Source organism: Mustela nivalis (genome assembly GCF_964662115.1).
Source record: "Mustela nivalis genome assembly, chromosome: 6".
Classification (NCBI taxonomy): Eukaryota; Metazoa; Chordata; class Mammalia; order Carnivora; family Mustelidae; genus Mustela; species Mustela nivalis.
The window spans coordinates 101937359-101950462 of NC_139025.1; the positions used below are offsets into that span (position 1 = coordinate 101937359).

The 13104-nt window shown below is 48.1% G+C and overlaps 1 protein-coding gene across 4 annotated transcripts in view; it reads left to right on the top strand.

The window, feature by feature from the left end:
* The window catches only part of PIF1 (PIF1 5'-to-3' DNA helicase), a 71624-nt gene that overhangs the window by 17816 nt on the left and 40704 nt on the right, over positions 1 to 13104 (top strand). The window lies entirely within an intron of this gene.

Sequence of the window (13104 nt, forward strand, 5' to 3'; positions counted from 1 at the left end):
ACGAAGATTCAGGGCTGTTTCAGTTGAGTTGAACAGTGTGAGTGTCTGTTTGCAGGAGATGTTTCTGCTAATGGACTGTTAGAAGCATTCAGCTGGAGAACTGTGGATTGCTCACTGTCCAGTGACGGTGGGGAGTTGAATTTCACTTACGTCAAGTAACCAGACTGGCATTCAGGTTTCCAATGTAACTGGAAAATAGTCTTTAAAAACTCAGGATCCACTTTTTTAAATTTTAAAAAATATTTTATTTATTTAACTTTTTTTTAAAAAAAAAGATTTATGTATTTATTTATTTATTTATTTGACAGACAGAGATCACAAGTAGGCAGAGAGGTAGGCAGACAGAGAAGAGGAAGCAGGCTCCCTGCCGAGCAGAGAGCCCGATGTGAGGCTCGATCCCAGAACCCTGGGATCATGACCTAAGCTGAAGGCAGAGGCTTTAACCCACTGAGCCACACAGGCGCCCCTTTATTTATTTAACTTATTTGAGAGAGAGTGAGAGAGCATAAGCAGAGGGGAGGGGAAGAGGGAGAAGCAGACTCTGTGCTGAGCAGGGAGCCTGATGAGGGACTCAGTCCCAGGACACCAGGATCATGACCCCAGCCGAAGGCAGACACTTAACCAACTAAGCCACTCAGGCACCTCAGGATCTACTTTTTAAATGGGGGTGTCTCCTCTAGGTCAGGGGCTCTTCACCTTTGTGTATGCTATAGCCTGCTTTGTCATCTGGTGAAGCCTATAGACCCCATTTCAGAATAATGTTAAATGTACACAATAAAATAACATAGGCTTATAGAGGAAACCAACTAACTTAAAATATGTTTAACAAAAATATTTTTTCTTTTTTTAAATAAAGATTTTATTTATTTGTTTGACAGAGAGTGAGAGAGGGAACACGAGCTGGGGGAGTGGAAGAGGGAGATCAGGCTTGGAACCTAACATGGGGCTTGATCCTGGCACCCTGGGATTAGGACCCAAGCCAAAGGCAGACATCTAATGACTGAGCCATGCAGGCACCCTCCCAAATTTTTTTGATGTAGTAATGGTGCTTCCTATTTGAGGCATGAAATATCAAGATCTAGCAATAGGTCTAATAACTACTGTAGTTTTGAAATAGTGATGAACGTAAACCATATTTTGAAATATCTGAAAAACTATAACGGTGATTTGAAAATATCTGTAACTCTATCAGTGACACCATCACAGGTCCTCCCTATATGGCTGTGGTTTGTTGTCACATCACTGAAGAGAAAAAATTCAGGTAGAGGTCAGTGAAAATAAAGATGTATTTTTTTCTCTTCTAGATTTTTCGATTCCTTGAATTCTCTTCTTAGATCTTTGGGGAATCCCACAGACCTCAGATTAAGAACTCCTGGTCTAATTCTGTCTTGTATTTTATAGCATGTATATGTAATTGTATCTAATGTAGTTTTTAAAACCTGATTAAATTTGCAAATAAAGTGCCTCTCAGGTAGTAGGTCTCAGTAAAGGAGGGTCTTTTGGGGCTATGGTTGCTCTACTCAGCATTCTTCAGGGGAAAGTGCAGCCTCTTCTCACATAGAAGGCGAAGCTCCCTAGGCTGCATAGAGACACTGCCCCAGATGCTTTCAGAGGGCTCAGCCCTGAGCCAGGCCTTCCCCCACCCGCATGACTTTTGTGCCCCTGCTCTTTTTAACACCACTCAGCAGGAGAGGAACCAAATTAGGTCTGGGGTTATTTTGACCGGCCTTCAACCCTGGAGAAGCTCTGGCCTCCCAGGCACTCTGAGGCCCCTCAGGCCTTCTGCACCCAGGGCCCAGAGCCGTCTGCATCGTGGGAATCCCCCGGAAGCTCTTTAGTCGCCTGTTTCCCCTCTTGACTCATTCGTGTGCAGGAGGAGCACAGTCACGAGCCAGCGTGACTAGGTCAGCACTGACAGGCTCACAAGACACTTGGCTGGAAATCAGGCCACAGACATGGGCGGTGAGTTGGGAGGCCTGCAGAGCCTGGGGAACAAACAGAAGCTAGAGGAGAGGTCCACTCCAGCTCCTCCAGCCTCAGGAAGCGGCCCAGCCAGAGCTCAGGCTCTGACTCCCCAGAGCTCATCCCCCCACACCTCCTGTACAGCCTCCTGCCCATTGCCAGGCCACCCTTCCCCCTGCCCAAATTGTCAGTGCCGTGGCGGACTTGTGCCCATCTGTGTGGCGCAGGTCTGCCACTGTCTTCTCCTGCTCCAGAACACGTCCCCCTCAGCCTTTCCTTTCTGCTTTCTAATCAAAACCCATATGTTCAAACAACAGAAAAACAAACAAAACAAAACAAAATGAAAAAAAAAAAAACAGTTGTTTTGTGTCCCTTCAGCCTCTGCTGTCCAGGACAGCTCCCAGTTAGATGAGGTATATAGAATTTGGAATTAAAGATCTGTATTCAAAAAAAAAAAAGATCCGTATTCAAGTGCTGGTCCTGATTAGCTACAAAATACCCTGCCTCTCTGATCCTTATTCAATGTCCTCATCTACTGCATGGACAAGTTTAAGTGCTTGTCCGTGTTTAAATTCATAGCTGTTATGAGAATCAAAAACATTTATTTATTTATTTATTTATTTTTAAAGATTTTATTTATTTATTTGACAGAGATCACAGGCAGGCAGAGAAGCAGGCTCCCTGTTGAGCAGAGAGTCCGATGCGGGGCTCGATCCCAGGACCCTGAGATCATGACCTGAGCCGAAGGCAGTGGCTTAACCCACTAAGCCACCCCGGCGCCCCTCAAAAACATTTTTAGATGTGAAATCACTTTATAAAGTTTCATAGCCATTTTCAAAGCACTTTCATAGCTATAATACAGGACCCATGGCTGATAAGTTCCATCCGCAAAGTCTTTCTGGAACAGCACAATGGCATGGCTTTAGTGGGAGTGTTTGGTGGAGAGAGCCATCTAACCAGAGGGCCCTGCCACACGTTCCTACCTTGCGTGGGAATCGTATCTCCACAAAGGCCCTTGTAGGCAGAATCTGGTCTAGAATATGGGTAGGAGTTTGCAAACTCCCACAGAATGATCCCCAGCCCCCAGATGATACTGACTTGCTTCTGCTTTAGATGTGATTCACCAGTTTGTCTCAACCATTGTTAAGGGGAGAGGAGAAGGAAGGATCAAACATCTGTTTCTGAGGAGGAAAGCCGGGAGGTGCAGGCCCATGTGGCTCACAGGAAGGCATTTTTTTTGTTTGTTTTTCTTTTTTTTAAAGATTGTATTTATTTATTTGAGAGGGAGATCACAAGTAGGCAGAGAGGCAGGTAGAGAGAGGGGCAAGCAGGCTCCTTGCTGAGCAGAGAGCCTGACTCAGGGCTCCATCTCAGGACTCTGAGATCATGACCTGAGCAGAGGCTTAACCCACTGAGCCAGGCAGGAGCCCCAGGAAGGCATTTTCAAACTGTTTGTTAGCGTGGGGGCCTGGAGTGTGACCTGCTAGGGAATCTTGCAGGGGTTTAGCCCCAGAAGGCCTGGATCCCAAACCCTGCTAAACCACACCCAAACTGTGTGCCCATGGTCATCTCTGGGCCTGCATTTCCTGTCTGTACAAGGCCTGTGGTAATCCTCAAGTCAGCAGAATAGCGGAGCATTCATGGGTTCACAAGACAGCTGGGTTGCAGGGAAAGGTGCCCACCTGCCTAGCCTCCCAGTGTCTGCAGCCTCAATGAGGCCCACCCAGCACAGCACTTGTCTGGGCCTCCCACGTGTCTATCTCCCCATCGGGTGGGTTCCTATGAGAGATCGAGCAGCACTTTTTCATCTTACACTTGCATTCATTGTGCACACAGGCCGCATGGAGGCTGGAGAGCGGTGCACCTGTGATTATTTCAGAACTCACACTGTAGCCAGGCCAGACGCCCAGGAAGGCCCCTTGCTCCCTAGAAGGCCAGGATCTCATGTCTACATTAGTGTTGTTTTCAGAGATTTCATTTAGTGTTCCCCTCTGGGGTCATAGAAAATCTCATGCCCAGCCAGCAGTAGCTCCTGTGTCTGGGACCGCTCCATCAGTGCCCTTTCTCCTGCTTTGGGGCCATTTTGATTCAAACCCCAGCTCTGCTGCTGACTAGCTATACCCTTGGGCAGAGCACTTAAACATTCTGTGCCTGGGTTTCCTCTTCTGTAAAATGGGAAAAATAATTTAATCTACTGCTGGGTAGGTGTATATTCAGCTTGATAAGAAACGTCAAATTTGTTTTCTAAGGGGGTCGTGCCATTTACATGCGCAATAACTGCCTAAGAGATGTTATAATATGTAATATGATATAAGATGGTAACTGAATTTTCTAGGTTGAATATTGAATAATTATTTAAACACGGTCCCATGATATTTTAGAAGGGAAGGGAAAAGTATGGCTTGCTTTCTTACTTATGAATTCCAGTGTATACAGCCTATCGAATGACACTCAGGATAATACAAGAGTATTCCCTAACAAGAAAATCAAAATGTCCAAAGCCAAGTTTAAGGTAAAGATACTTTAATTCATTCATGTCTGTATGGGCTCTTTGCGATTTTTAAAGACATCTGATTCTCTGGAGGTTAGAAGGGTCCATATCCCCTTCAACCTCTGTATTATCAAACTTTGAAATTTTTGCCAGCCAAATGGATGTAAAATAGTATTCATTATGGTGCTTGTTTGCACTTCTCTGAATGCTAATGCAGTTGGGTATGCCTTCATATGCTTATTAGCCATACACATTTTCCCTTTGGTCAAATGCCTATTCATATCCTCTGCTCATTTTTCTCTTGTATTGTTTATCTTTTCGTTTAACTGATTTGTAGAAGTTCTCTATTTTTTCCTATATACTGTTTTTAAGAAGACATTTATTTATTTTGAGAGAGAGAGTGTGTGAGCAGAAGGAGAGATAGAGAGGGAGAGAGAGAAAGAGTCTCTGACACAGGGTTCGATCTCACAACCTTGAGATCATGACCAGAGCCGAAATCAAGCCAGAGGCTTAACTGACTGAGCCACCCAGGTGCCCCTTCCTATATATTCTTAATACTAATCCTTTGGTTATATAAAATAATTTCTCTTCTTCTAGTTTCTCTTTTCACTTTACTCAAGGTGTCTTTTGATGAGAAGTTCATTGTAACAAAGTGAGATGTCAGAAAGATACCATATTTTTTTCTAAAAGTTTTCATGTTTGGCTTTGAAGTTCTTGATCCATTACTCCAATCCGGAGTATGTGGTGTGAGGTAGGAGTTTTCCTTTTCCCTATGGATAGCTGAATTTTCTAGGTTGAACAGTCCAAGAGCAATCCTAACTGATTTTGAGGGGTCAGGGAGGGAGGACCCAGCTGAGGTCTGACTGACATAGAATTCCCTCTCAGCCTGGCCAAGGGCTTCCCAAGGGACTCACACCCAAGAAGTCTAGAGACAAAAGAGAGTCACACTGCCTCTTTGCCCAAGTAGCCCCTGCCTGCTTCTGAACTATTTTATTAATAGGCATAACATGCCTATTAATAGGCATAACTATTTTATTAATAGGCATAACATACACATATGGCAAATAATAATATAACAATTCAAATAGTACCGAAAAGTATCAGATGGAAAGTTAAATTCTCCCACGTTCAGAACCACTACCCAGAGGCACCACTGTAGTAGTCAGTGACTTTTACTTTTTGTGAATTCTCTCCCTGACTGCAGAGAGTATGTTTAATGTCTCTGTTTCTTGACATATCTACCCTAGAGTAACTCTATTCATTGTCTGCCGGGAAAAAAAGGTTCATCTACTTACATCTGCCCCAGCTCTCCTCCCTTCTCACCCCGTTCTCAGTACTTGGCTTTTTAAAAAACTGATTGCTAGAGGGGATGCCAGCTCCTGCAGCTGCTGCCACAGCTATGCCTCAGGAAGCCCAGCCCTGTGAGGTTGCCCCGCAGGAGGATGTCGGAAAGGACATCCCATCACCCCATTTCCTGATTGCAGCCATCAACACTGAACTGGACAGAAGAAAAACAGCCTTTTGGTGGCTGGGGCTCTTGCCAACAAGGGTGTACATGAAAAGACTGGGTCCGTTTCCTGAGCAGCAGGAGAGCCCTGGAAGAGCTGGAGAAGAATGTTGTTCGTGTGTGACCTTGGGCAAGTCTCTTCCCTGGTCCCTCCATCTGTAAAATGCAGGTTTCTGAGGTCACTCCCACGGCAGACTCTGTGTGCTAAGAATTAGAGTGGCGGCTTGGGGAAGGACTCTCTGATGAGGAGAAGCGAGGCTTTCCTGAGAGACTGTGTGATGATAGGCTGATGAGAGGAGCAGCTGGCATTTCCTGAGTGCCCCCTGTGGGCCAGACACTCTCCATAGGAATCCTCACAACCCTCAGCTGGGTGTTATTCTCCTCATTGAACAGATGAGGAAACTGAGGAGCTGAGAAGTCAGGCAACTTGTCAGAGGTCACCAGGGCAGAAGGTCTGTGCCACCAGTCAAATCCAAAATGAGTCCTGCTGAAGAACTCAGATACTTGAAAATGCTGAAAACCTCTAGAGTCCCTCTGGGCCTCTAGAAAACAGGTTGGAAGGTGGCAGTTTAACCCTTTCTGAGCTCGAGGAGACTCTGCCTCCCACACCCACAGTAGGGACTGATCCTAGCCTAGGTCGAGCGGGCCATTCTCAGACCAATTCCTTTCAGGGAGCCTTTTGTAGCCAGACAAGACTAGGGGGCTGTTTGGCCTGGGGAGACCTTTGCTCACCTTCATTAAAGACTCTGAACAGTTCAGACTGGTTTGGGGGCTATTCTTTCCCATAGGCCTCCCCAGAGTCAGAGCTGTTCACATACCAACACCCCCATCCCACTGATAGGCACTATCTCAGCCATACCACATCCCAGGGACTTTGGGGACCCACAGGCCTCAGCCTCAGCATGGCCTGGCATTGGCCCCAGCTGGGGTAGGTCTGCTTCCCTTCAGGCCCAAGGCCACAGGCTGGGAAGGAAATGGAGGTGGGAGGAGCCCAGAAACGCTGACTTGGTTGGAAGTCTGCCTGGGAGGGAAGAAGAACAGAAAGGCCCAGCCCAGTGCTATGGGCAAAGCCAGAAAAGCTGCCCTGGCATCTCTGTGGATTCAGGGACAGGGACCTCTTCTTGACCACCCAGCCCTGGCTTGTGGCCAAGAGGCTGGGGGAAAGGTCCTAACTGTGTCACACTGTAAGGGACTGAACTAAAGCCTGGCCATGGTGGCCCAGACTATGGAGCTTTTTCCCCCACCAGCAGCCAAGTTGGTGGCTGGTGGGCAAAGAAATGCCCATGTGTTAAATGAGCCCCTTCCCTCAGAGTCCAGTCTGGGACTCTGCACTTCTGAGCCCAATATATAGAAATGAATGAAACAAAGAGGCACAAAAAAAAAAAAAACCAAGCTTCTTTGCTTTTATGTGAGGGCAGGAGCCCCTCCAAGCTGGGGAAAATGTAACAAACCCCCAGAGACCTACGTCTGAGCTGCTGAACTCCTCTGATATTGTGGCCTGAGGGACAGGTGTCTTGCGTGGCCACAAGTGACTTGTCTCCTCCCTCTTCATGCTGTCCTGGTTACAGCAGTGAGACTAGAAATTGTCCATGTAGGTCAGGGCTTCTCAAGCTCAGCACCACTGACATCTTGGGCCAAATGTCCTGGAGGTTGTCCTATGCACTGTGGGACATTTAGCAGCATCTCTGGCCTCCACACTCCCAGTTGGGACAAAAACACCTCCAGATGTTGCCACATGTCCCCTGGAGGGCAGCATGGCCCCCCACTGAAGAACGCTGCTCTAGAGATCCATTCTTTCCTTTTTCTTTGGTAATAAGACTCCTGATTTCCAGTTGGCACGTGGTCACCAGGAAGAAAGCCCAAGAAACTGGAGGATCATCCTTGCAGCTAGGTGTGACCATTTGACTAAAATCTGGCCAATGAGAGGTGGGCAGAAGTGCAACTTCCAGAAAGTATCTTTGAAGGGAAGGTATGTCCCTTATGTGTCCTTAGGACCCTGTCTCCCTTCCCAGCAGTTAGAATCCAAGTAATGTGACAGGAGCCAAGTTGCTGGCAGGTCATGAGGTAGGAGTCAAGTGATAAGATGGCAGAACAGTAAGAGGTCCTAAGTGACCTAGTGACCTTAGAGCTGCTGTACTAGGGATAGTCTCTACTGCTGGACTTGACTCACAGAAGAGAAAACTAGTGTCCCTGTTATCTTGGCCTAACTCCCCCAGGGCTGAGTTTGGCCTCTGATGAACTCTCCTGACGCCATGGCCTCTTATAGGTCACGCTCAAATCTAATCCTACAACATCTAAGATATAACTCTGCCATAGTTGCGGCTTCAATCACCCACTGTCTAGATGCCCAAGATCTTCAGATTTGCTCCAACTCAGTTCTGGTAGCTCACTGGACCCCTCACACAATTGCCATCCTCTCCCCAGCCTGCTTTTCCCCACTCTGCTCCCCGTCTCAGGAATGGGCACCTGTAAGTCATTGATTTCCCTCCCTCCCACTCCCACATCCACGAGACCCTAAACCCCCATTCTACCTCTTAGAAGGATTCTACTCCTCTACTCTACCTCCTGTGTTGCTGTCCCAGCTCAAGCCCTCACCCCTTGTCCATTGCTGCCTCCTAATTGGTCTCCCTGCCTCCAGTCTCCAACCCACAGCCTGTGTCTGCCCTCTTCAAAACCCACCCATGGGGGCGCCTGGGTGGCTCAGTGGGTTAAGCCGCTGCCTTCGGCTCAGGTCATGATCTCAGGGTCCTGGGATCGAGTCCCGCATCAGGCTCTTTGCTCAGCAGGGAGCCTGCTTCCCTCTCTCTCTCTGCCTGCCTCTCTGTCTACTTGTGATTTCTCTCTGTCAAATAAATAAATAAAATCTTAAAAAAAAAAAAAAAAAACCCGCCCATGACTTCCCTTGGTCTCTAGGACAAAGTCCAAGTTTTCCAGGTGAACATCACAACCTTCTGCCTTCTGCCCACCCCCATCTCCCAGGCTTCCACCCCTCCCTCAGCACCTCCTCCTACAGGATGCTACACAAAGAATTTGCTTGAACTCCTGTAGCCTGCTGTTCCATGTGTCTCAAATGCCCTCCCCAGTTCCTCTGTTTAGTATTACTCTTCCTTCAAGGTGCAGACGAAAGTCACCTCCTCCATGAGGCCTTGTCTGATTCCCTCAGCAAAAGAAGCCTGTTGAGCTCTGTTCTGTGCTGCTGCAGAATGTGCCCATCTAACACAGCTTATCCCACTGTGCTCACCATGGGGAGGGAGGTGTCTGTCTGTCTGTCTGCCTCCCCTAACTGGCAGCAACCTGGGGAAGCAAGCAACCTGGGGAAGGACCCCATTTTCTTGGAATACACAGCTCCCAATAGAAAGTAGGTGCCTAACATACAATACTGTTACCCATTTACTAAGACCCTACTATGTGCCAGGCCCTGCACTTTATATAACTTGTCTAGTTTTATCCTCAAAATCACCCTGCTGGGAGAGACGAGACAGGTCAGGGAGGCTGAACAGCTGCTTCAGGTCACACTAATTGTGCTCAGCAGGGTCAGAGACGATTTCACGGCTGCCATACTTGGTTCTCTGTTGGCCTGGGGCTTCACCCCACTGCCAGCCCCAGCTGGGGTCTCCAGGGAAGCACCAGTCCCCACAGCTAACCAGATCTGGGTGTAGAACAAGTCCTTTGTTCTTTTATTCAGCTAACGTTGAGATTTCTTTAAAAAGAAGCTTTTAATAGGAAACCAAGGGAAAGCCCTGCCTCCCAATTTAAATATGTGATATACACACATGTACATATATATGTACACACACACACACACACACACACACACATTTTAACACAACCTATGGGCAAGTTCAAGTCCTCCCACTGAGCTGTTACTTCCTCCTCTCTAAAACCAGTGGGAGGAGGGGCGCCTGGGCAGCTCAGCCCTGTAAGCCTCTGCCTTTGGCTCAGGTCATGGTCCCAGGGTCCTGGGATGGAGCCCCACATCGGCTCCCTGCTCAGCAGGAAGTCTGCTTCTCCCTCTCCCACTCCCCCTGCTTGTGTTCCCTCTCTCATTGCATCTCTCTCTGTCAAATAAATAAATTCTTTAAAAAAAAAAAAACCACAAATCAGTGGGAGGGACTGGATGGTCTCAGGATCTTTGTCTGTCCTGATAGCCTGTGATTCCATGCTTAGCTAGCATGGCTAGTGATTTTTGTTGGGGAGGACAGTACCCCGAGAACACAGCTATGGGAGGAGGGGAATAGGATTTTGTTGTGCTGCTGGCCGACCAGTCCCCTTTCCCAGGCCCTAAGATGGCTCTGACCAGTCTGAAGACTGTGTGCTTCCTATAGGGCCTTCAAGGGTCCTGACCCCTCCCTTGGCCTCAGTTTGCACATCTTTGCTTCCCTGGGCCAGGGACTATGGCCTCCCAGGCCCTGGCTCCTCCTCCCCCCTCTAGCCAGTGGGACCCTCTGGAAAACCCCTGACAGCGCAACACAGGAAGGGGAGAGGGGAGGCTGTGGGCGAGTTCCTGCAGAGGCCCAAGCTCAGCTGTAGTTGTTGGAGCCTGTCATTTCCCTTCCTCCGCCCACCCAGCTGGGAGGCAGAAAAGTTTCATCATAGCTGAGTTGTTGTCCTTATAAGGGCAGGGCCTCCTGAGCCTCTCCCTTGGGCCATGGCCGGCTGTGGAGAGCCTAGCCAGCCTGGGTTATCTTCCAGGTGCCAGCAAAGGTGGGGATGCCCCAAGCCCCAAGTCCCCCAGAAGTTCCCTAGGCTTGGCAGCCATCTGAAGTCAGACTCTCCAGAGAAAAAGCAGGAAGCTCATGGTGGCCTCAGGCCAAGACCCCAGAGGATCAAATCCCAGGTCCTGGCACTAACTTGTGGTCTCCTGGGCAAGTTGTTCTAAACTTCAGTTTACTAACTTGTAAATGGAGTGACCATAAATACATCTTCCTCAAGAGGCCATTGTGGTGATGATGGGAGGTCAGTATAGGCCTGCCAAATAGGACGTGCCCTGTGAGGCCAGGCCACTGGGTTTATTAAACATTGTCTATGAGGCAGGCCATGGACAAAGTGTCCCACAGCAACCCTATGAAGAAGGGAGAATTGGCCCATTTTATAGACAGGAAAAACTGAGGCAGGTTGCCTAAGGTCACTCATTCATGGCTGGGGCTTGAATCTAGATGTGTCTGCCTCCAAATCTAGTCATGGTTTTTTCTATTTGTACCCTGCTACTTCCTCCAGGATTTTTGTTTCTTTAATAAAATTATGACAACAGGGAGGAATGTTCACCATCATCTCTCTACCACTTTCCCCCCCAGACCCTCCTCATAACAACACAGAAACCTCCACTGGAGTGAGTGAATGTGGCCTTTTCTGACAGCCAAGTCTCCTATCTCTGACATGTCTTGTGTCAGGGACACGAGAGTAGAGTTTGGAAGACTGGAGTTGGAGGTGGAACAAAACGCAATGGCTCTAAAAAGACCGAGATCTTCCAGGACCCAGGCTCAGCTGGGGGCAGAGGGAGGGACAATCCAGATGCTACCCATCCCCCCAACAATCCCTTCTGCTCTGTCCTGGGTCTTGTCAGAAGATGGCCACCTTGGGGCACCTGGGTGGCTCAGTGGGTTAAAACCTCTGCCTTTGGCTTGGGTCATGATCCCAGAGTCCTGGGATCAAGCCCCGGATCAGGGTTTCTGCTCAGTGGGGAGCCTGCTTCCCCTTCTGGCTGTCTCTCTGCCTACTTGTGATCTGTGTCAAATAAATTAATAAAAATCTTAAAAAAAAAAAAAAAAAAGAATATGGCCACCTTGTAGTATGTAAAAACCCTGAATTTTGTAACTATCTATAGCATTTTGGGCCACTGAGATAGTGAGGCCAGTAGTCCAAAAAACCCCCCAAAAAAACCCACCTCCTCTCTTCCACATAGGCCCCCAGCCCACTAGACCAGAAGGTTCTCACCATATCCTTCCTCAGCCATGTGGCTGGCCACTAAGACCTTTCCCACAGCCACCCTCTCCAAGGTGGCCTTCCAGAGGGGACCTCATTCTTGGGCCAGGGTTGGGGGACACCCTTACCAGTAAAGGGCTTTCTCTCCCTTATCTTCGTTTCTTCTCAGATAAGGGACCTGTGAAAGTGAAATGATTCACCTAGGTCTCCCCAGCTCTATAGGCCACTCACTCAGTATGGCTGTGACAACAGAGGCCAGTGGCAGGGGAATTCAGGCGGGATTCAAGGGTCATTGCCAGTCAATAAGCCCTGAATCAGGTGCTTCCTGTTATGCTGGCCACCGGCCCTGTCCAGCATCCCTCACAGGAGGAAGGGAGCCAGCCGTTGGGGAGCACAGCAGTGCCTTTTCACATCAGGAGTAGGGGCATGGTACATCTCCTTTTCGTAAGCGAGGTCTTCAAGGCTAAGAGGGACTTGGGCCATGGCAGTTTGAACTGGATCTCTGTACACTGGCCCAGGGGCTTCCAAAGAACACTCAGTGAAGCCCTGGGATCCTGCTGTATTAGGAGTGTATTGGGGGTGCAGTGGGCAGGGCCCAGGCTTACCCCTAACCAGAACAGGCTCTGAGGCCAAGTAACAACTGGAATAATTTTGAACCATCATAGGAAACATCTGTCAGGCAAGAATCATCAATGAATACTAAATCTACAGGGAAATTTTGACAAAGTGCAACATATTCGTGCAGTCTTAAAATATCTCCCAGATTGTTTATTACCTGCAAGAGAAAAAAAAAAAAACTATACAATAGAAAAATCAGACACCTTGACCAGGAGATCAAAATTGATATCACCAATGAGGGATGAATGAAGGTCATATGTCTCTAGATATAATGCCCTGAGAAGGACCTGCTGTCACCTATGCAGTTTTCTTGCTGAGAATCCATAACCTCAGTCTAATTATGAGGAAACCTCACAGTGACAAACCCCAAGTGAGGGATGTTCTAATAAAAAGCTGGGGGCGGGCGCCTGGGTGGTAAGTCGGTTGAGTGCCCAACTCTTGATTTTTGGCTCCGGTCATGATGTTGGGGTAGTGGGATCAAGCCCTCCATTGGACTCTGTGCTCAGTGGGGAGTCTGCCTGAGATTCTCTCTTTCCTTCTTTCTCTAAAATAAATAAATAGATCGTTTTTTAAACAAAGGGGAGGGGGAGGAAGGGCTGTATTC